We start from the raw sequence: 22,786 nt of genomic DNA, 5'->3' as shown, positions 1-22,786 counted from the left end.
TCGAGAAGAATTAATGCCCAAAGCTGTTACCCTCTGTCAGGGCTCAGGCACGGACTCAGACACAGACCACAAGTGCTCAGGTTCCACGAAGTTGAGGAACAGGCGAGGTCAGCACAGAAAAGTCCAAAACAGAATATACATGTGGGAATGAGACAGCCAAAAAAAAAACACTGCAACGAACTAGCAACAAGACAGAGACAAGCAGGGTAGATATAGGGCTGGGCTGACGAGGAGATGGGATGCAGGTGGACGGGCAGGCAGGTGGAGGCGATCAGGAAATCAGGTGGGCAGGGACAGGGCGGAGAGTGGGGCAGGGCTGGAACACATGGGAACAGTAAACAAAAGCACATGGACCACATAGACAGACAGGGAGAACACCAAAACAACAGCTAGAGGGCTGGAGTACTGATACCCTCCACTTTTGTGAGGCACACCATCTATCAAACATGCTTTCTTTCTCTCTAGCGAACTCAACATAAGTTTGAGTCTCAGTTTTTCTGAAACGTTGACAATAATCCTCAGGTACCAACTCATAGGCATTCAAGATCGTGCTTTTAACAATTTCACAGTCAGAACTCTGTTCCACAGTGAGGGAGCATGGAACATCCTGGGCCTTTCCCGTTATCACACACTGCAGTAGCAAAGTCCACACTTCAGAGTCATCTCTACCCTTTCAAAATGAGAGAAATACTTCTCCACCTCCCTCTCAGAAAAGGGTGGAACCATTCTCATGTTTTTACCAACGTCAAATGCAGGCTCATTGCAATGGAGACTCAGGAGAAGGAGCTGGCTGAGGCACCCCAGTGCCCCCGACAGCCAATTTGAGCTTAAGTCTTTTTAGCGCAGATTGTCTTTCTTCACATTCATGTTCAAGTTCACGCTCTTCCATTTCTAACCTTTTAAGTACCAATTCGCATTCATATTCTAGCCTCTTCAGTTCGAGTTCTTTCTCAAAGCTCAGAGCTTCAACCTCAGCTCTTAGTTTGGTTGCTTCTAGCTGCATCTGTCTCTGTAATTTACTTCGCTGAATACTGGCAGCAGATGACAGCGATGGCTCAGGAGAACTTAGCACCTCCAATTTCACTGAAAGCACTCCTTTTTCCACCAAACTCATTTTTAAGGGAAAATAATAAAGCAAAACAACAAACAAGTGTTCTGACGGAAGGATTGCATGACAACCCAGCTGAAACACTCTTACTAACTGGAGTTCACTCTGTTAACACAGTGACAGCTCAAGACAGCTCTCACTCAACCAAATACTCGTAGATGTTCAAAAGACTTGATTCAAAATCTCCCAGATGAGGCCCCAATTTTCTGTCAAGTACCCATCTACGGTCAGGGAAGTAACAAAAAAAAAAACAGTGCAACAACAAAAAACGGATACTTTTTACTTTATTAGAAAAAAACAAGATACAAGAAAATAACTACGGCTCTTCGAAACAGCTCCTGTATAGTTCTCAAAACAGTCTCCAGTACACCACTCTCCAAACACCCAGAAATGGGCTCTTTAAATGTTGGCGCCAAAAAGGGGGCCAACCACAGGACGTAACAGATTGTGTGCATTGTATGTGATGGGATGTCACTGCACACTTGTGTGTTTGCTTTTTGGAGTGTGTTTTGTGTCTTTCTGTATTTATTTTTGTGTGTAGCAGTGTTTGTGTGTATGTGGCCAGGCCACAAAAACAATCCCCTTTACAGTTTCATTTGAACAGAGGTGCAAAGCCTCATACCTTGATATCAGCCCACACAGATCTCCCAGCCGGTGCTCTTTAGGTCTAATCTGGGTGCTGGAAAATTCCTTCCGCTTTGCTGAATGGCTTCTGCTCTGTGAGCAGGCCTTGGGTCCGGTGCATAGTGACAAACAGGTGACCCTGCAGGAGAGAAGGCACAGCGTGTTCCTGCAGCGGGGAACATCAGGGTCTAAAAATAGGCTGGCAGCGAGGTGTATATTATGAATTATCTGGTTGAGCATTGTGGTGAAATAGGGCTCCCTCTTGTCACATCTCTCTCACCCGCTTCTGTGGTGGCCTCCATTCCTCAGCTGCACCACTGGCACGGTGTTCACTGGCACTGCACAGCAGAAGCATTTGTGGGTCATGTTGTGCGTCTTTATTTAGTCCTGAAATTTTGATTACCTACCCCGCTGACGCAGCTGGTGGAAGATGCTCTCTGTTACAAATGACCCCCTCCCCATCATTCACAGAGAGACATTCCTGGATCAAACGGATGCTAATGACCTAATGACAGTGCAGGGGATGTTTAGGTGCCTCCCACCAAACCCCCAGTAGCTCTGGCCTGGAGGTCTACTCACTCCTTTAGGAAACATCCAATGGGTTGCCCGACATGTCCTTAGCGTAGGGAGTACAGTTGCTCAGCATTAAAGTGTTAACAAAAAAGCGCCTCTCATATATTATCAGCTATAAGATATTATTATGAATGTAGCCTGCTCCTAGAAATCTGAGCAGAGTGGTTATTTCTAATAGATCCATGCTGATACTTCATCTAGAAACGTTCTCTGGCAGATGGGCAGAAATGAAAGGTGTGACAAGTGGTGCCTCTTCCATAATTAAGTTACAGAGCATGTTAATGCTGTCAGAGGGGCCATGCAGGTACTAGCATTAGAAAAACTCCAAATCAAATACTCTTGGGTTTGGGGAGTAACAGAGAAACTTTTTTGTTGAGAGACCTGAACTTTATGTGAGATTATTTCAAATTCTTGCTATTATTCAACTGGATTTGATGAGCAAATGCATGAATTAGTGTACATTCTACCTTCTTTTGAGTGGTGTGCTGGCTTACAACTTTATACTTTTGATATCTGCAGGGGATTGGTGGCTTCTGCAGTCTGTGTTTGAAATTCATGATTTTAAAACAAATGGAGAACCCTTTGTCCCTTTTGGACTGCCCTTGATCTATTCATTTTAAAGCTTGTTTTCCTGGACGGGTCCTCTTCAATCAGCCCCAGTCTCTGACATTGTTAAGAGAGCTCTGAGATCTGAGCAAATACACCCATGTGGTGTAAGGTAGTTGAGGAAGACAGCTTCCCCTTCAAAACAGAATCATAACTGATGCAACGTTTCCTGCTCAGTGTCTCCCTGGCAGTAGATTGAGTGACAGTTTGGGGGAGACAGAGAAAAAACAGGAAAGCTCTTCCAGCTTAGGTATTTCTCCAAAGTACTCTCAGCCACTGTCTATGTCTTTTTGAACCTAAGAAGATATCCAATGCCTACACTGAGTAGTTGTGTCTGCAATGGAGGGTAGAGAGTTCATGATATATGAGCAGTCCATTATGTCATTATCTTCAGCAAAGATGGAATTTATTGTTTTGAATAATGAAACGCTGAACCACTCTTGGACCATGCTGAGTGATTGTGATATTGTGATTTTGTGTCAGTTGTCTGTAGCCAGATGTAATGTACGTTACTGACATCTCTCGAAGGCTGTCAGCGATCAGGCTGCAGGCTTGCACTTTGCTGAACCAGCCCCATGTGAGTTCAACCACACTGTGATTCCCCTTCCCATCAGTCTCATTTACCTCAGGCAGGATGTCATATGTGTAGCCCCCGCCCTGTGGTTGGGAGGCTAGACCCACAAGCAGACTTTGTACAACTACGCCACTCCCAGATTGAAAGGGCGGGAGACCCTGTTAGGATGTAGTGCTAGGCCACGGTAGGCTACACAGGTGGGTGTCTAAATAAATGAACAAAAGCAAGGCAAAAGTACCAAAAATATATTATATCTTTATATGGTTAGCTAGGCAAGCTAAGGTTTATCTTTTTCTTTATTAAGGTAGAAACAAAGGTACACAAAGGTACTAAGATGCATCAATCTAGGGGTAGGGGCAGATCACTGTTAAGTTCACTGGCTTCAATGGAAAGGCACTCACAAGAGACTTGTACAGCACATCCCATTTACAAGACAAGCAGCACAAGACTGTTAACAGCACAATGCCCTTTGGAATAATTAAAAGAAACTAAGCTTCCCTAGTAGGGTACCACAATTTAAAGAGACTAAAGTGATTAGAGGAAGGATCACAATAGAAACTAGGATTCCTCCAAATAGGGCATCACAATTTAAAGAGACAACCAGACTTAGTAAAAGTTACCTCGTAGTAGCGGTTTCCCATCAACTCCCAGCAAAAAAATTTACCAAACGGACGCATGAGACACCCGTAGCAAATATGATATGAAGCCATGGAATCTCTAGGTAGTGTATTACAAAATATAACTACACGCGAAATACTAAAATATTGATATTACCTGTTCTTCGCAATACACTGGTATCACAAGTGACTATAAGCAAATCCCAACAGCCGATCCGCTCCCAGCAAATACAATTTACCAAACGGACGCATGAGACACCCGTAGCAAATATGATATGAAGCCATGGAATCTCTAGGTAGTGTATTAAAAATATAACTACACGCGAAATACTAAAATATTGATATTACCTGTTCTTCGCAATACACTGGTATCACAAGTGACTATAAGCAAATCCCAACAGCCGATACAGCGGGGATGCTGCCTAGACTTCCCGGCTAGCAACCGCATAAACAACGATAAGTGCGAATGTAGCTAGTTAGCATTTAGCTAAACCAAACCCAACACAGAGATACACACATACAGCTAGCGCCGATTTAGCGACACAATATGAGAAACATTGCAGCTAGAATTTCTGTTCCCCATTATCAAGATGCTGTTTTAATGTGGCACAAACTTTTTTAAAGTTACCTCCTCAGTGATGATAGGTCTGCTCCGTGAAAACTTTGCCTGCCGGGTATCTTATGATAGGTCCGCTCAATACTGACTTTTCCAGACTGCTGACAGCAATGTAGCAGGTAATCTCAGCCAACTTCAAAACGAAATACTAATAAAAATACAAAATCTGTATGAAATACATTGCACCTAAACTGTGTAAATCTACACTGCTAGGGAATGGATACTAAAAAATACTACAAGGTTTAACATACCTCTGATGCCACATACCGTGTGTCCACCAAATGCTATTTGGTATTTGCTATTTGTTTAAGTGTTCATAAACTCACTGAACCAAACCAACTATCGTTAAATCATGCTAACGTTAGCAAGTTTTAAATTAGCATATACATTTTTGATGCATTTTGCTGGTTTTGTGAAACATATTGTTATAGCTTTATGTTCAATCCACTGATGTGTAACACTTCTAGTAAAATTAATAGCCTAGTGATACTTTAGCTGGTCAGTAGGTATTAAAATCACTATAGTGCCCTGCTGTTATTCCAGTTAGAATTTTGCTAGCAAGATTGGCCCATGAACTAGTTAAATAACGTTATCAAGACCAGTTGGTAATTTGGTTCGTTAGCGAACAGGTAGGTTAGTAATTTGCCGGCGGGACTCTCATGGTTTAATACCGTAACTGAAAGTTGTGTATTTAAGTAGTGTACTGGTGTAGCTGCTTATGAGCACATTAGCAGCAATACTGAGCTGGGTGAGGTTTACGTTAGCTTGCCACCAAGCCAGTTACAGGGCCCGCGCACGCGGTTCGGGTGTGTGTATACACGGTGTGTTGGTTCACACGTTTGTCGGCGCGCACAGTGACAACCTTTGGACTATACCCAGAACACCGTGGCCATGGTGATGTGGAAGGTGTAATTTTGTCATAACTGTGGTGCGTTCAGAAAGCATGAATTTACTGCCACTGCCTCCGTTGCTTCCGATGTAATTACAAAGCAACACCGAAGAGAGAGGTGGTGTGTCCAGCTGCCGACCAAAGAACACCAAACCTGTGTGACAGAAGCTGTGATAGCAGCTTGTAAGTGCCGGCCGGCCTCGGTGGCAGGGCTGCCTTCGTATTTACATTGGAAAGTATGGAGGCGACGGTGACAAATGCTCGCTGTGTTAAAGCACCACAGTTATAACTTGCTCGGTGATTGTTGTTAAGCTAAGCGTACCCTAGCTTGGTATTGCTGTGCCAGTGTGCTAATGAGCAGCTGTGTAGGTTTGTGTCAACTACTGCTGCAGACTCCCGTCTTCTCACTCGGTCCTGATGGTGCCTTCTTCGAAGAAAATGGACTGTTGTCTAAGCAGGAAAGCATTTCATTGATATTATACATTGATGAATTTGAAATATATAATCCCCTTGGTACATCCAAGAGGAAGCATAAAAATTGTGGTTTGTATTGGATTGGACTGTAACTCTGCTTTGTCCTCCATCTATTTGGCTGCTTTAATCAAAAGTGATGATCTGAAGTGCTATGGGTATGAGAAAGTGTTAGAACCTGTAATTAATGATCTTGTAATTTTGGAACAGAGTGGGATATTTGTAATAAAGTTGGGCAGAACAGTAAAAGGCACAGTTCATTGTGTGGTCGCTGACAACCTTGGTGCACACAGTATTGCTGGATTTGTTGAAAATTTCTCAGGGTCATAAGTATGTAGGTTTTGCACTGCAGAAAGATCAGAGTTCCAGACTAAAGAAGTTAGAAGTGGAGTCTTTACTTTGAGAACCAAATACATTCATGCAGATAATTTAAGAATCCTTGAGGAAAATGAATTGCCCAATTATTATGGTGTGAAATCAAATTGTATTTTGTCAAAGCACCTCTCATATTTTGATGTTACCACTGGGTTTCCTCCAGATATTGTGCACAATATTTTTGAAGGAATTGTTCCTTTTGAACTTGCACTTTGCCTCAGTGTATTCATCTTAACAGACCTAGCAGGCAGATCTTAACAGACCTGAAGGACATTGTTGTTCAGTGGACGGTATATTGAACATTATAGAGATTATGATCTCAAAACATTGCCAGGCAAGGAAGTGGAACTTATTGAGCCACAAGAACTACATGATACATACCCACTGGCAGACTACGAAATTGGAGGGATGCGTCTTGTCACATTGAAAAGATATATCCATGTTTAAAGGGTGAGACTTATGAATGTGATGTTATTTTATTAAGTGGGAAAACAAAAGCCAGACTCATACACTACTATTGTGTTCTCAAAACATATTTACACAGCATGAATGGTGTTTCAATCAAAAGTGGTATTCATGATTTGACTGAAAAATACTGAGTTAGGGCTGGGCTACATAGCCGTCGCGATATATCAAATAGCTATTTTTAGTGCAATAACAGCTGTCCCCAGTATGTGGCATTAGGTTTCTTCCTGTATTGTTTTCCCTTTAGTCATATCTGATGCGGGGGCATACGTCCAGTTTTCCGATGTGAAATGCTTCTGGGTGAAAAAACGCCACTCATATATTCAATGTTGATATCACAGCAACAGCACTATGCTGCTTCCATGTGGTAGACAGAAACACATGGCTACAAAGATAAAGAGTGAAAACATATGCTATGTGTTTTTCAAAGCTAATAGGTAAGTTAACCAACATATAGATACAATTGATATGTTTTTGCCCCGGAAGCATTTCAATGAACATTGGAGGTGTGCTCTCACATCAGGTATGACTATAGGGGAAAAAACATGGGAAGAAACCTACCGCTACATACCGGGGATCGCTGTTATTGTGCTAAAAATAGGGTGCCCATACATCCTCTTTTTTGGACACATTTTTTAGGTCCCACAAAGATGACATGTCCGGGAAAAAGAGGACGTATGGTCACCCTAGCTAAAAATAGCTATACGATATATCGCGAAGCCCTTCTTACAGTAGGCGAATAACAGCACATAAATTCTAAGAGCACTGTTGCTACAGTTGCTTAACCCTATTTTATCATTTAATATCTACACTCAGTTGCAGTTTATTAGGTCCACCTAGCTAAAACTAATGCAGTCTAATTCAACAGTCCTGCAATAAATTCTCTCCCATATTATTCTACTTCAGGGAAGTAGACACCCCTATCAGAAATTAGTTAATGGTACTGCTAGAGGGGATTTGCCTCACATGTTGAACCTTACTAACTGTGCTTGTGCTCTTCTCTTAGACTGCCATGGCTGGTTTGATGCCTGCAAGACTGAAGGTGATTTTGGGGGAGAGCAACATTGAAAAACTGAAAAACTCTTCCAAATGGCATATCAGAGTCACTAGATGACCTTCTCAGCAAGATAAAGACTACCTTTGGGTTAAAGGGCAACATCAGACTGCAATATATGGACCAAGATTTTGGCAACAACTTCTTCAATCTGAATTCTACCACTGAACTTCAGGATTTGGGGAAAATCAAGGTGATCCACCAGCAAACAAATCCACCTTTGATCAGTGCCACTGAGACAACATCTCATTCTCTTTCACTTGATTCTGATGACTGTGATTTGTTGACATCAAATGACACAGTAATCCTCTCAGCCCATGAGTCTGTCATCTTGAAAACAACAGTGGCCAGAGGATTTTCCAATTCCGTGTTTTTCATATGACACGGAGCTGCAACTAGAGAAGGGGAATTCTGAGTACCATTTGAGCCACTGTCAGCTCCTGAATCAAGTCTGATATCATGAGTAGACTAGCAGGAGAAATTTACCAATACAAGGCCTACCCAGAGGATGCACATTTCTGCATAGCTGCAGAGGCCTTCATCAAGAAGCACCCCTATTTGAAAGAACCTGGCTCATTCAATGGCTGGTATGGTTGGAAACAGCAAAACCAAGAACCCAGCATTAAGGACTTCAAGGACAGATGGCCTGCACTGTTCCAACAGAAAGAGCTAGTAATGGAACTGAAGTGATCAGTTTGTATCTTGGTTTTGTTAGAGTGAGCTTTCATGAATTGGTCATAATTTGGTGAGGTTGAGATTGTGGTAGAAAACCTCTCCCAGTCTAGGCCAATCGGACTGGATACTCCCTCTACACTTGTGCTGTAACAATACTGAATTAAACAATGTTATAAAATAATCGAAGAAAATAAGTTAGGAAAATAATCTTCAGAGTCTGATGCAATTGGTTTATTGTATATGTGCGCAAATCACATACAGTAAACCAGACTGGTCTGCGCGGAGCAGTAGCGTCATCAGTCATAACCCCAAGCAGTCCCCCCAAGCAGTCCTAAAATCCCCCAAATTCTTTTATGGTCTTACCCCCTCCTTCAGTTTCATAACACATCTTCTGACCATTGTCTTTCATTCTGGCATCATTCTTGTTCCATATTTGGTCTTTCCTGTACTTGTTGCCAAGCTTACATCTGTTTAATTATAAAAATAATTACCCCGCCTTGGCTGTACACTATTATCTTCAAGGCCGCACATATCTAGTATACAAAAAATTATTAAAGAATATCAATCCTGCTTCGGCTGCCCCCTAATATTGCCGAGGCCATGCATACCTAATCTATGTATAAAAATAACTATCCTTTCTTAACCTGTTCTGCCTTGGCTATATTCCACGAAGAATCCATGTTCTGCAGCCCCCCTTTTACAGAGTCCAACTCTTTTATCTTACACTCAAGGTCCATCCTCTGAGCAGCGCTCGAACAATGTCCAGCTAAGCCCCAATAACAAGCCTTACTTGGCATACAGGTATCTCACAGCTGCTTACCCCTCCCACAGTCTTCTGTACTCTTCTGACCCTTCCTTTTAGTTTTTACTCACATGCGTACAAAGCAAGAAGTTTATTTAAGGTTAACATATTAAATTATCTGTGCATAGTAAAAATAAAGTGGTTAAAGTCAAAAACTAATATATACTGGCAATGCTTAGAATTTACATGTGGGGTATACACTTAGTCAAAAATTTTCCACCACAAGATTAAGTATAACACTGTGCTTACTGACAGAACTTACATTTTCAGTTTCCATATTTGTTATACTTTTTGGTGTATTGACATTTTGGCAGTTATACAGGCATGCTTCAGTGGTTACATTGTTGAAATTGAGATTGTATGCAGGCTGAGGCCAGTTGCATTTCCTTTGATTCAGGATACCATATCCCTTGTCATTTGTTTTTTGTTTTAGATCAATGCAGAGTTCCAGAGGCTCATGGCTGTTCCTCTTGAGGAGAAGTTCATGACCTGGTTAGACATGCAGTCAAGTCAGCTGATCAGAGTCATCCCTGCCAAAGGAGGAGCAACACGCCAAAAGACTGCTGACATCATGGACACTTTGGGCCAGGTAGATTTGTATCATCAAAGGAGACCCTGAGTTTCCTTGGTAGCTAAGAGGGGTGTCACTGTTTATCTGTATCTTTATAGATACATTAACATAGGCAGACCGATATTGACCATGTCTTTCATATGCAGGGAATGTTTTCAGCTACTCAAAAGCTACACCATTGAGCTCATATCCCGTTTTCTTTTTTATGAAACTCTAGCATCATAAATATTTGTTTTGATTTGTCTGGGCCTACGTTATTTCTATGTGGATTTTGTACTTTGTAAAACTGAGTGGAATTGATGCACGTTTAACAACGGAAGAAAAGGATTATCGTATTTTTAGTCTGCATTCCTTGGTGAGCGCAGCAAGGTATGACATTTATTCATTTTATTCACGTTTCCATGGAAACGTGTGAACGATTTTATTGTTGTACAATGTAACTAAACTTTGCCGCTGTTGATATTTTCATATAATGAGTTTGACTTTGGAACAGGGTTGTGAAGTTTGTCGTTTGTATGTTTTGATATAGTTTTCACGGTGCTGTCTGGTGATTCGACGATATGGATTAAAGTTGCCGTTTGAACGAACTGTTACTGTGATGAACTTAAACTGAATGCTGAGTGATGTTGAAAACGTGGGAATTGCGTTTTTGCGCCCTGAGTGTCGAAAACAGCGTTTCTGGAACTCTTCTGGAAAGTGAATGCTGAGTAATTTTCAAAGCTGGGAACAGAGTTTTTCGGTTCTGAGAGTGTTGAAAATTTTGTTTCTGGATGTATACTGAATACTGAATGCTGAGTGTGGAAATGGTTTTTGTCACTGGCCTTCAACTGAAAACTCATTACTGAGTGTTGAGTGACACTGGGGATCACCTTTTTCAATTTAGGGGTGTTCTAGATCGCGTTTCTGGCCTTCCACTGGAAACTCATTGCTGAGAGGTGTCTGACCCTTCAGGTCATGTTTTTGGACTCTGGGGGTCATCCCAATATCGCAGATATCGCATTTTTGACCGTCCACTGGCAACTTTTTGCTGAGTGGTGGGTGACACTGAGGATCACGTTTTTCAAGTCAGGATTGTTCCAGATCGTGTACTGGCCATCCAATTGAAATTTATTGCTGAGTGGTGGGTGACCCTGGAGATTGCGTTTTTGGACTCTGGGGGTCATCCCAATAGCATTTCTGGCCCTCCACTAGAATCTCATTGCTAAGTGGTGGGTGCCACTGAGGATCACATTTTTCATCTCAGGGATGTTCTAGATCGCGTTTCTGGCACTGGAAACTCATTGCTGAGTACTGGGTGACCCCTCAGTCCATGTTTTTGGACTCTGGGGGTCCCACAGATAGTGTTTCTGGCCATCCATTGGAAACTCATTGCTGAGTGGTGGGTGACACTGGGCATCACATTTTTCAACTCAGAGGTGTTCCAGATCATGTTTCTTGCTGGATGGTGGGTGACCCTGGGGATTGCAATTTTGGACTCTGGGGGTCTTCTTCGATATTGCATTCTTGACCGTCCAATGGAATCTCATTGCTGAGTGGTGGGTGAAACTGGGGATCACGTTTTTCAGCTGAGGGGTCATCCAGATCGCATTTCTGGCCATCTAATGGAAACTCATTGCTGAGCGGTGGGTGACCTTAGGGATTGAGTTTTTGGACTCTGGGGGTCATCCAGATTGCAGTTCTGGCCTTCCACTGGAAAATCTTTGCTGAGTGGTGGGTGACACTGAGGATCACATTTTTCAGCTCAGTGGTGTTATAGATCGCATTTTTGGCCATACAATGTAAACTCATTGCTGAGTGGTGGGTGACCCTGGGGATTGTGTTTTTGGACCCTGGGGGTCCTCCAAATAGCATTTCTGGCCCTCCACTAGAATCTCATTGCTGAGTGCTGGGTTACCCTTCAGGTTATGTTTTTGGACTCTGGGTGTCCCTCAGATAGCGTTTCTGGCCATCCATTGGGAACTCATTGCTGAGTGGTGGGTGACCGTGGGGATCCTGTTTTTGGACTCTGGGGTTCATCCACATCAAAGTTCCTGGCTTTCGAATGGAAACTCATTGCTAAATGATGGGTGACCCTGGGGATGTTGTTTTTGGACTCGGAGGTCTTTTTTTTGGTCTTCAATATCTCATTTTTGACCTTCACCTGGAAACTCATTGCTGAGTGGAGGGTGAGACTGAGGATCACGTGTTTCAACTCAGGAATGTTCCAGTTTGCGCTTCTGGCCATCCAATGGAGACTTATTGCTGAGTGGTGGGTGACCTGGGGATTGTGTTTTTGGACTCTGGGGGTCATCCAAATGGTGTTTCTGGCCTTCTACTGGAAACTCATCACTGAGTGCTGGGTGACCCTTTAGGCCATGTTTTTGTACTCTGAGGGTCCCACAGATTGTGTTCTGGACATCCATTGGAAACTCATTGCTGAGTGGTGGGTGACCTTGGGGATTGAGTTCTTGGACTCTGGGGTTCACCCAGATCGCATTTCTGATCTTCCACTGGAATCTCATTGTTGAGTGGTGGGTGACACTGAGGATCACGTTTTTCAACTCCAAATCTGTTGAGGTGCTCCAGAAACCATCACTGAGTTGTTTTCAATCCTGCGAATCAGTTTTTTGAACATTAAAAACATTCCAGATTCATTCTGTTTCTGGACATCTGATGTAAAATCAAAATTGAGTGGCTGCCTTCCAAGGGAAATCACTTTTTTGGACTTGGGAGTATTCTAGATTGTGTATCAGGACTTTCACTGTGAACTCCAAATTGTGTGGTTTTCTTGCATGCGAATCGGTATTTTGGACCCTGCAAGTGTTCCAAATAGCATTTCTGTCTTTCTATTGGAAATTCATTGCTGAGTTGTGGTAAAACCTGTGATCTGCTTTGATGGACTCAAGGAGTGTTCCAGATTGCGTTTCTAGCATTCAACTGGAATCTCACTGTTGAGTTGTGGTCAACCCTGAGAATTGCCTATTTAGGCACTTGGAGTCTTTCAGATTGAGTTTTTGGCCGTCCACTGTAAACTCATCACTGAGTTGTTTTCAATCCTGTGAATCAGGTTTTTGGACTTGGGAGTCTTCCAGATTCAAAATTGTGCAGTTTTCTTGCATGAGAATCAGCATTTTGGACCCTGCAAGTGTTCCAAATAACGTTTCTGTCTATCTATTCGAAATTCATTGCTGAGTTGTGGTAAAACCTGGGATTTGCTTTAATGGACTCAAGGAGTGTTCCAGATTGCATTTCTGGACTTCCACTTAAAACTCAATGTGGAGTGGTTGTTTTCCATAGGAAATCACTTTTTTGGACTCTGGGAGTGTTCCAGATTGCGTTTCAGGCATTCTACTTGAATCTCATTGCTGAGTTGTGGTCAACCTTGAGAATCGCCTATTACAGCTCTTGGAGTGTTTCATTTTGAATTTTTGGCTGTCCACTGCAAACTCATCAATGAGCTGTTTTGAAACCTGCAAATCAGTTTTTTGGACTCTAGGAGTCTTCCGGAACATGTTTTTTGCCATTCACTGAAAACTCATCACTGAGTTGTTTTCAATCCTGCGAAGTAGTTTTTTGGACCTTGAAAGTATTCCATATCGTGTTTGTGGACATCCAATGTGAAATCAACATTGAGTGGTTGTCTTCCAAGGGAAATCACTTTTTTGGACTTGGGAGTCTTCCAGATCGCATTTCAGGATTTCCACTGTGAACTCAAAATTGTGTGGTTTTCTTCCATGCGAATCAGTGTTTTGGACCCTGTAAGTGTTCCAAACAGCATTTCTGGCTTTCTATTGGGAATACATTGCTGAGTTGTGGTAAAACCTGGGATTTGCTTTGATGGACTCAAGGAGTGTTCCACTGGACTTCCACTGAAAACTCAACATTGAGTGGTTGTCTTCCCTTCAAATCAGTTTTTTGGACTCTGGGAGTCTTCCAGAGAAAGTTTCTGGCTGTCCACTAGCAACTGGTTCCAGCTCTCTGCAACCATCTGATGAAAAGCTATTCCAAAATAATCAGTGTCGGGGTGGTTATCAAGCTATATCCTAACCCTAACCCTAACCCTAACTTTTTATCATCCTATATCCTAACCCTAATTTTGGAACCCTAACCCTAATTCAGCTGTATTTTCAATACAGAAAGGACGAATGAGACCTTCCCTTCAGCCGTTTCCTTGTGGTGCTGAGCAGCTCACTTGGCCAGGCTTGGTTAGTGCTTGGATGGGAGACTGCCTGGGAATACCAGGTGCCATAAGCTTTTTCCCTCGACAGGAGGCGCTATTTGACCACAAACAGACATTTCAGTCACCATATTAATTTGCATTACTATTATTATTTCATTTCAGCATCTATTAATTTGTTTTTTGATAGAATCATGTACAGTTAGTTAATGTGACCTGAGGAAGGGCAGACGCCCGCAGCCGGCCAATATAACTAAAAGTTCCTCACCTGGAGGCTCTGAATCTGTCAGACATAACAAGTAATCAAATTGCACTCTGGAGTATTCGGAGAGGCATTTTTTTTCACACATGTGGCATTTATAGAAATTTCTGGCTTTGACGTAACCATCTACTGCTGAATATGTAAATGTGCAGTGTAGAATTATGGGGCAATCAAACGTTTTTTTATTGGCCCGACACGATAAATTTAAAAAAAAATTCTGTATTTTCAATACAGAAAGGACAAATGAGACCTTTCCTTCAGCCGTTTCCTTATGGCGCTGCGCAGCCCACTTGCGGGACGTGGCTCAGACACTGCACTGTGGCTTTGCTGGGCTGGGGACCCTGAGTGAGTCTCAACAACATTATTAAAAGCAGCAGAGAAATGTACAGCAGTGGAGGGGTTGAGCATATGACAACAATGTGCTAGAGCAGGGGAGAGAGATCTCGAATAAAATGGGCATGTGATCAGAGAAATTGCATCACATACTTCCATGTTAAAAACAGGTAGACCACATGATAAAACAAGATCTAGTGTATGCCCGAGCTTATGTGTAGGACCTGTCACAAACTGTACAAAATTGAAAGAGTCAATAACCTGCTCGCTACCTGCTCACTACCTGCTTCCGGTCGCTCGCTTCCCAAACGCCAGACACGGACGCTGATCGGCTAGGACCCAGCCAGAACCCAAACTCGGAGTTTTTGCAGTTTCCAAAAAGAAAAGTTACAACTAACCAGAAAATTACAACTCGAACTACAACGCTTATCTAAAGAAGGAAATGGCGTGTAATATGTATAGTTACTCCTTCTCCGCCGGTAGTGCTAATTTCACCTGTGAAAAATATGAGTTAAATGCTAGGTTGATGGAGAAGATGGCAGAATTAGAAGCACGCATTCGCACCTTATACAAGATTAAGGTTAGCGAGGAGTTTATTGAAATAGATGAAAACGCAAGCCTACGGTGCACCACCAACCACCTGTTCACATTTCAAACAGGTTCTCCCCCCTCAGTAACACACCGACTGAGAAACCTGTTAAAAGAGCCCTGATAAATGGTGATTCCATTTTGAGAAACGTGAACGTAGAGACTCCAGCAACCATAGTTAATTGCATTCCCGGGGCCAGAGCATCCGACATCGAAGGAAACCCTTATGTTCGGACATGTACCTCAGTCCTTCAGGCTAGCAGTCATCAAGCCCATTTGACCCGAATGACCTGTCGAACTACAGGCCCATCTCAAATCTCCCATTCCTTTCAAAAATCTTACAAAAAGTTGTAACAAAGCAACTTTGCTCCTTCTTACAGTCCAGTAATATTCTGGAAGTCTTCCAGTCTGGATTTAGACCACATCACAGCATGGAAACCGCTCTCCTAAAGGTAATCAATGACCTACTTCTCTCCTCTGACAATGGCTGTATCTCCCTACTTGTGCTCCTAGACCTAGGTGCAGCCCTCGATACCATTGATCATCTTATTCTATTAGACCGACTTGAGAACCTTATTGGCATAAGTGGAAAGGCTCTATCCTGGTTTAGGTCTTATCTTTCAGAGTGACATCACTTTGTCTTCGTCAACAATAAGTCCTCCAAACTCTCCAGAGTAAGACATGGAATACCACAAGGATCCGTGCTTGCACTGGTGAGTGGGGCACCCTGGGATGGGAAAAGTACGGCAGGAGAATGCACGAGGGACGCCATGGTGCGTGAAGCGCATGGGTGCGCTTCCCGAAGGGGAGGGCAGTGTGACGGAGTGCCATCACTACAGTTGAGTATGCGCTCTGACTGCCATACCAACGAGCCTGGCTCTTTGGCGTCACGGTTAAAGTCGCAGGGTTGGTACCCTGTAGACCTGGGTTCGAGGCTGGGTGGGGTGACTGCTCTCGCCCTTTGCTACAAACTCAGTGTCATGGGATGACCGAGAGGTGATAATAAAAAGAACTGATGAAGTCAAAAGGTTGGATGAGGTGATGGTGGTTTATTGCACTCAAGCCGTGACTAGCAACAACTAATAACACTAAATTAACTATGAGAGGGAAAAAAAGGGAAAAATAACACACACAAACAAAATGCAAACAACAATTGCTTAAGCAGGCCAAAAGAGAACACATCAATTATGCTGTGATTCTCTTTATACTCTTTGCCCTCCCCCTACTGACTGAGTGTTGCTCTTATAAAGGCAATGAGCCATCTTAGACTGAACTACTCAGAACAAAATAAATCAAGTTACTCAACAAAAGCCATAATGCAATAAATACTGGCATACAAATATCACTCTGTCACATCAAAATTGTTTCCTGGATATTTTTGCTTTTTATAAACCAATGCAATTAAATCATAAAAGATTAACCAGCAATCACTGGAAACTTCCCCATAGTCACCTCCCATGTTGGTCAGCCCCATTTGTCTGCTCTCTCCCAAACCTACAAGTCCCATCAGCTCCCAGTCCTCGGGTCCTTTGGCTGATGGAGTCTGTCCTGCTGGTGCCCTTGGATGCACAGGTCGGCCCTGTTTCCCCCCAAACCACAAACATTTCTTTGATTGACAAAGAAGAGGTGCAATTGACAAAAATATTGTCCAAGATTAGAAATGCTTAAACACTCACTTGGCCACCCTGCATGTTAAGACATTCCACCTGTCCTTCTTGATTTATACAGTCAGTGGTTTGGGTGTCTTTTGGTAGGAGGCAAACAAAAGAGCCGGTGAAATGGGAATGGTAGATAGTACCATGATATGTTTGCCCTTCTGCTTAGTTAACCTAAGTTCATGTAATGGACATGCACTCAGTTACACTTACACTGTTTCACTATGCAGTTTTGCATGATCTTTGGTGCTAATATTTAATGGCTGGTGGGCCCTGTTCATTATAAAAATGTAAGAATGCCAGCCAATTACTGGGGGAGTAGTGGATACTTCATGGCAATAGCATCAACTAGTCAGTATTTTCTTAATGTCAGAATATAACAGCAAATGTTATTCTGTGGGGTTTTGTAAGGATTGTTTGATTATGCAGCCATCACAATATAATGTGGGCATCTCCTGATTTTGCAGATTTCCTCAAGTCTTTCTTCCTGCAGACAGTGGAACAGGGTGTTGGTAGATGTTTGGGAGGAGGTAGATTATCCATGTCTGTCCATTTTATTGTCTTTGTTTCGTGCATCTGAACTAGGCATGTGCATGTTCATTGTGCTTATTTACACCAGACCGCAGCATTTTCAAAGTGTATCCTAATGAAAATGCACCATATGTAAGTCATGCTAATGTTTTTGTTTAAATAGCAGGCTATCAAGTTTTATTGATCTTCTTGCAAAAAAGGCCAATGGAGGCAATTCACTGCTACTCACTGTGCATTACTTCAAGCAATGATACAAGCATTTTTAAACATGCACAATTACATTCACTGTCCAAATAAAGGACTACCTGCATAATGTGTAGCTGCCCCCGACCATAGATTTTCCTAGTCGACTAGTAGTCATTAGTTCAAGCCATTAGTCGACTAGCCATCGCACGTTTTTGACATTAATTTAATTATTTAAATAGGCTATATATATTTTGGGGGCATCAGAAAATGGTTTGAGTTCCAGGGCAGAGGAAGAATGTTATAAGTAACATTGTTAACACTCTGCTATGTTACAGAGAAATACAAAACCGTAATAATGAGCCTTTAAAATATAAATTTTACAAGCACACGCACGAAGGGAGCCGCCTGTTAATGACAATGCTAACGGCAAAAGCGGTAATGATTCTGAACAACCAGCAAGGAGAGTGAACATTTTAATTTATTTCAACACAGTGTAACATAATACAACTTATGAACTTGTAACACCAACACAATAACTTGTGATAAATGATAAATAAAAAACAGAACATGAAGTTAAACATGCAGTAAGGCAGGTAATTTAGCTTCCCCAGTCCCCACGAACACTTGGATAGCCTAAGCCTAATAGCGCATATGACAATATATTTATTTAAATGCATATAGCCTTAATTTTGCAATTTGTTAATGTTAATTAAGCCATTAATCATTTAGCATAATGGAATAACCCTTTCGCGCGTAAGGTCACACTGGTGTGATTAGCCATTTAGCACGTATGCTAAAACCCCCGCAAAAACTATGAGAAGCTTAATAACGCTAATGAAAACATGACGAACCATGTAAGGTGACAGCGCGCTACACTGCATAAAAAGAGGCTAAATTACGTGCGAAAGGGATAATAACGTTAGGCTACTTAGGGGAGAACCAGGACGAAAGTAACACTTTTCAGATAAACGTCATTTTATAAGATAACGTTACAGACAGAAACTAATTTTCGTTGTGATCAACAACTCACGTTTGTGTTCTATCAATACCAGGTGCAATATTATACAAATTTAGAACAACCTCGGTAGTATAATATAAAAAGTATAGTTGTTATTGTAAGAGGGACGAAAGAAACAACTGTTACAATCGTCCCGACAATGACTCCTGACAGTTAAAGCTGACTTGCTTCTAAACTGAGAAACTTTGACATGGCAAACTTCTGGATGTGATAAAGTACTAATTAATCTGTCAAATGATCATGACTATGACACATGAAACAATAGACACAACTTTTCATTCAGAAAAAATTACAGCTGAGTGAATTTACTTTCTGTGATGGAAAACAGCTTCTCAGGTATAACTGCGCAAAAGTATGAGGTATCCATGCGATTTTTCGGGATTCTGGTAAGTGTTGTATGCTGTACAAGCTGACGCAGTCAGGCATATCAGACTTGTATGGGCTCGGAGAAAATCGCTGTGTTACTTTCGTGACGGCTCTCCCCTACATGTTTCAGATGATAAGTCATGTCTGAGGTCGACGAATGATAGGCGAATCTTTGCGCAGAGTTTGCATGTCACCTTGGGGTCGTCCTTTACACAATCGAAATGATACCACACTTTGGATGATCTCCTGCCTCACATAGTCTAATAACCAGTGGCGGCTCTAGCTTGTATGGCGCCCTGTGCGAACCCCCCTTCAGCGATGATATGGAAAATGGCAAAGTACTCGGAGGATCTGAAGGAAAGGAACCTCCGCTTCAAGGAGGACCGAGTTGTGGCCAAAAAATTCAGCAAGCTCTCCAAGAAAAGAAGATCGCCTACTTTAGAGGGGGGCGATAACAAGGAGATCCGTTAAGTTGCTTTTCTGATGCTCGCCTATAGGTTTACGACGGAAGGATAAGTTTTGCTTTTTTCAACTTGCACATCGTTTCTCAGGTTGACTTATTCTTGTTTGTTCAATTATCTCATCGTTAAAGTTTGTTTCAATTAATGCTCGAGGTTTGAGAGACATTACAAAAAGAAAGGCCTTATTTCTTTATGCAGAAAGCTTTGATGCTGACTTTTGCCTTATCCAAGAGACTCACACTGTAGATGAGGATTATAATTTTTGGAAATCCCAATGGGGGGAGGATTTATGGATGTCTCACTGTACTCAACGCCCAGCAGGAACTTTGACATTGAAGCACAAGTTCAATGGGAAGATTATTCTTACACAAATTGATCCCCATGGTCATTATATCCTTATGATTGTCTCTTTTAATAATCAGATTTATCTAATTGGTAATGTACAACATAAAGGAAAATAAGGATCTATTTGATACATTAAACACAAGTATTGAGCATCTTTTAGGTAGGTTTTCAGATATGAAAATTATCTTGGGTGGAGATTATAATACTACAGTCAATGATCGAATTGACAGATGGCCAAGCAGAGATAATGAAAACCCTCTTATGATTGACTTTATGAATGAAAGAGGCTTAGTTGATATCTGGTGAGTTAATAACCCGACCTCTAAAGAATTCACATGGAAGAACAAACCTGGTACTTTGCAATCACAAATTGATTTATGGTTAGTCTCTGAATCCTTATCTTAGACAAGGTCGAAATTGTCCCAGCCCATCTTACAGACACAAAACTATTGTGTTACAATTGAAGTTATCACCAAATATTAAAACCAAGAGAATTCCTTCATATTGGAAACTTAATAATTCATTACTTTTAATCTCTAAATTTGGAAATTGGAAATGTAATAAATAAATATTTAGAAGCTGCTGATATTGAAAACTCTTATGGAATACATTGGGAACTCTTAAAATTTGAATTAAGGAAATTCATGATGAAAACTGCAGATTTAAAAAGAGAAAGAAAGAGGAGAACACTTTGTTTACTGAAATAATTGCTTTATCCTGTCTGTTACCTGAAAATATTCAATTCAATTCAATTCAATTTTATTTGTATAGTGCTTTTTACAACACAAGTTGTCACAAAGCCGCTTTACATTGATCCCAGGCCTGAGACCCCCTGAGAGCAAGCCTAAGGCAACGGTGGCAAGGGAAAACTCCCCAATTAACAGGAAGAAACCTTGAGTAGACCCCAGCTCAGAGGGGGAGCCCATCTGCTTCTGGCCGGCACTGGACAGATAGAATTAGAGAGAGTCTTAAAGTTGTACAATGTACTTTAAGACATTTAGGTTAGATAGACAGCAGTAATTAACAACATAGTAATTATGAAATCTATCCTATAATGTTCGGTTCTTGGCACGCAGTTGGCTTGATGGGCAGGGCAGCGAGGTAGCAGGACTGTTCATAATAAATCTTCTGGAACAGATAAGCTGACCTCTGAGTTTTATAAGATGTTTTCCAAAGATCTAGCCCCCTTCTTGCTTAAAGTTTTTATTGAAAGTATCAAGAATGAAAAGCTTCCTCCTTCTCTGTGCCAAGGCCTAATTAATTTAATACCCAAACCAGAGAAATATCTATTATTATTGGATAATTGGCGTCCCATATCCTTATTAAACAATGATTATAAGATTATTGCTCTGTTTGGCTAATGTTTAAAAAATGACATTATTGATGAAACCCAAAATGGCTTTATGTCTGGTAGATATATAATTGATAATATAAGATTGGTGCTGGATGTTTTAGACTAGCAGAAAATAGAGTAGCAGAAAATATTTTTATATTAGTTTTATTCTCTTTCTAGATTTTCGTAAAGCCTTTGACTCCATAGAGCAGGGGTAAACAAAGAGCAACAACCGTATGCTTTTGTTGTTTCCTGAAGTCTCGCACAATAGACAATACTTCCGTGTCGCCACACAGGGGGCTGGTGGCAGAAAGTGGTTTTGGCTCCCGTAGACTTACATGGAAAATTCACAACTTTCTCAATGTTATTAAATAACTTTACCATGTTTATATAATGTCGGTATAATTTTTTTTTTTGCATTGTAGCAGTCACATACTACCAAATATATTCTCATCAACATCATCACATGAGTACCTTTAGAGGTTTATTTTAATGCGGGTTTTCCCCCATAAAGACAGCTGACTGAATGCATGTGTCAGCCAGCATTTAACAGTCACCGACCGTCTTGGCTAGTTCCGAGGTAAATTAACTGATTGATTATCTAAGTGCCTTAGATAAAACGTAAAACTTCACATTGGGATTTCGTTTTTTCTTAATATTACACCTGACAGCACAACTCTTAGCTATTACTATTAGGCTACCGGGGATCCATTGATATGTGGCTAACCTGCTACCTAGCTGCTAACTCTAGGTAACATTACTAGCCTGCGCAGATTCCCCATACAATCATATGATCTTCCCCGAATCGGACACGTTACCTTTACAATTTTTTTAATTGTAGGCGCACAGAATCGTTACTGTAGACAGATATTATTTAATATACATCTGATAGATCGTGTAAAAATTATAAAATGTAAGATTACATAATGATAACACAATAAAACAAACTGTCGAGAATGATCAATTTTCTATTGGTACTGGTTAGGCTACTGCCTGGTGGCTTTCTGCCACCAGCTAATGCTCACACGCCGCAATGTTTGTAAATATAGGAAATGCAAAGGTAAAGTACCAAATAATCATAAATAGCCTACCGCATCCACCTTGTGGTAAAACATATGAATGAATGCTCATTTAGACCTATTAGCAATGTTGATAGGCTAATTTAGACTGATACGCTGTGGTAGGCTACCTGCATTTAAAGGGCTCAAATAGGCTATTTTTTGCGGCTCCAGACAGATTTTTTTTTCTTTCTGGCCAAAAATGGCTATTTAGATAGTAAAGGTTGCCGAACCCTGCCATAGAGCATCAATTCATATTTAAAGCACTTGATCTACAGTGGCTGACAAAAGTCTTGTCGCTTATCCAAGTTGTAGGAACAACAAATAATAACTTGACTTGTAGTTGATCAATTGGAATCAGAAATGGCTTATATGAAAGGCAAAGGCCTCTAGATGATGCCTTGATGAAGTCTTGTAAGGTACGAGAGGTATCCCTGAAAATACTACACAGATGCTATCCTGTTATCTCAAACA

General features: G+C 41.4%; 1 pseudogene; it reads left to right on the top strand.

Moving 5' to 3' along the window:
* The window catches only part of LOC118789158, an 81,688-nt pseudogene extending 62,102 nt beyond the window's left edge, over positions 1-19,586 (top strand).
* The last annotated feature ends 3,200 nt before the right edge of the window (positions 19,587-22,786 follow it).

Source organism: Megalops cyprinoides, chromosome 14 (assembly GCF_013368585.1).
Source record: "Megalops cyprinoides isolate fMegCyp1 chromosome 14, fMegCyp1.pri, whole genome shotgun sequence".
NCBI classification, from domain to species: Eukaryota; Metazoa; Chordata; class Actinopteri; order Elopiformes; family Megalopidae; genus Megalops; species Megalops cyprinoides.
Note: the sequence above shows the minus strand (reverse complement) of the source record. Positions and strands in the feature narration are given on the sequence as shown.